At 36.3% G+C, this 2107-nt stretch overlaps 1 long non-coding RNA gene across 1 annotated transcript; it reads right to left on the bottom strand.

Moving 5' to 3' along the window:
• Positions 1–427: 427 nt before the first annotated feature.
• Positions 428–918, bottom strand: LOC117781089. The gene is made up of 2 exons (XR_004617147.1): positions 808–918; positions 428–747 (listed from the first exon to the last, which is right to left on the bottom strand). It is a non-coding gene; the product is annotated as an uncharacterized LOC117781089 (long non-coding RNA).
• Positions 919–2107: the final 1189 nt, after the last annotated feature.

The raw sequence follows: 2107 nt of genomic DNA, 5'->3' as shown, positions 1-2107 counted from the left end.
GTGTGCTCGACTGATCTGCTTGTTTTTTTTATTTTTATTATATCATAGTTTTGTGCGGCTTCGTGTTGCAGCTGCACGTAACGCAGCAGCGGCAGCATTTTGTTTGCATCTTATTATTATTATTGCCACAGAGTTGCTGCTGATACACAAGCACACACACTCACACACACACACATACAATAAAATACACACCAAAAGCGGTGTCTGCCGACTGCCAAGTTATTGCGAAAATATAATTCAGTGTAGTTTTCTTTCACTCTCATGTCCCTGTCTCTCTCTCTCTCCTCTTTTTCTACTTTCTCTCTGTCTGGCTGTTGCAAATTAGCTGTGTGGCAATGTGATAATACAATTTTTGCGCAAAATAAGTTTATTGTCCGCAATTGTGCAGATTATATAATCATAGTTGATAAGAAATAATACTCGTATATTCCCAGTCAGGTTATCGCTTGAGAATGTATTTTATTTATTTGTTTGTACACAATAACAAAGGCAAGTTTAAATTGTCGCAAATCTTAAATAATTCTAAACTTTTCGATGTTACTCCGAACACATTGAAAGTGATTAAGAATGTAAATAAAACATTTATTTAAATGCTCATATATTTATAAAATCCGTTATAATTCTGATTTTGTCCTTTCGGATCACGTTCATTTTGAACAGGTTAATTAACATGCCCTTGATTTATGCAACCAAGGCAATATACCATAAGGATATTTCCACTTCCAGCCGTAGCGGGCCATTCATGTGCTGAAGATAGAGAATATTAAGTATTACTACTCGTAGTTCTATATTATGTTAGAAACTCACCGCTGGCCAGAGTCAAAAGAACAAACACAAAGATGGTAACAAGTGAGAAGATCTGCATTATTGTGGATTGGAATGGAACTGATGTTTTTTAGTGTCAGCATCTGACTTATATAGAATTATATCTTAATCTGTCAGTACAGTTAATTTTATGACTCAATTTTACTTATTTGTAAATGTATATGTTATCCCCAATGACTCCCATTGAAAAATAAAAAAAAGGTATTATGCAGAGCTCCCAAAATATGCTCAACCAAATTTTTCTTTGCTGTCTGTTCACCAAAAAGACAGAAAAAAAAACTAAACGGACGCGCTCACTCTCTGAGCGAAACACTTATTTTTGTTTCTCTTGTGTCTTCTGTTTTATGCTGTTCGGCGAGCGACACACATGATGCTCTCTCACGTTTAAAAAGAACACTGTCGTTTGACGCTTAGCAACTGATCATCAGCCACTGAGCAAAACAAACAAAGTGGAAGCGCGTAGTGTCTTTTTATACCCTGAGCCCATTGAAAATGGGCAAAAAAGGGTATAATGTGTTTGGCAGAATGTATGTAACAGGCAGAAGGAGGGGTGGCAGACCCCATAAAGTATATATATTCTGATCAGGATCAACAGCCGAGTCGATCTAGCCCTGTCCGTCTGTCTGTCCGTCTGTCCGTCTGTCCGTCTGTCCGTCTGTCTGTCCGTCTGTTTGAACGCGTCGATCTCAGAGACTGTAAGTGCTAGAGACTTCAAATTTGGAATGCAGGTTTGTGAATACCATACGCAGGTCAAGTTTGTTTCAATTTTGATGCCACGCCCCTTCGCCCACAAATTGAAAAAATAACGATTTACAGGCGCAATTTTGACATAGCACTTTCTAACTGAACAATCAGTTGAGAAGTATGCGTATTAAACGACCCTGAAAATTTCAAAGGATTGACCCATAAATAAAGAAGTTATTTCGAATTTAGATTTAGTTGAATAATTACATTTGGATGGCAAATCAAACGTGCGAGCGAGACAGCATGTTCACGTTTGTATGCAAGGCGCGCACAAAGACAGAACGAATAAGTACCCATTTTTTTTTTGGTACCAAATAAGAATTAAGCGATAAGCAAAAATATTATCGATATCATGTAATGAAAATGTTAATGTATAATTTATGTATATACAAATATACAATTTGATTAAAATATAATTGTGTTAATATATAAATATGTATTTTTGCATGGCAAAAATCAGCAGAAGCTGATAGCTATGTATGTATGAAATTGCATGAGAGAAATAGCGATCATTTTGCAGCACTACTCTTGCATCTTG

This window comes from Drosophila innubila, assembly GCF_004354385.1.
Source record: "Drosophila innubila isolate TH190305 chromosome 2L unlocalized genomic scaffold, UK_Dinn_1.0 4_B_2L, whole genome shotgun sequence".
NCBI lineage: Eukaryota > Metazoa > Arthropoda > Insecta > Diptera > Drosophilidae > Drosophila > Drosophila innubila.
Note: the sequence above shows the minus strand (reverse complement) of the source record. Positions and strands in the feature narration are given on the sequence as shown.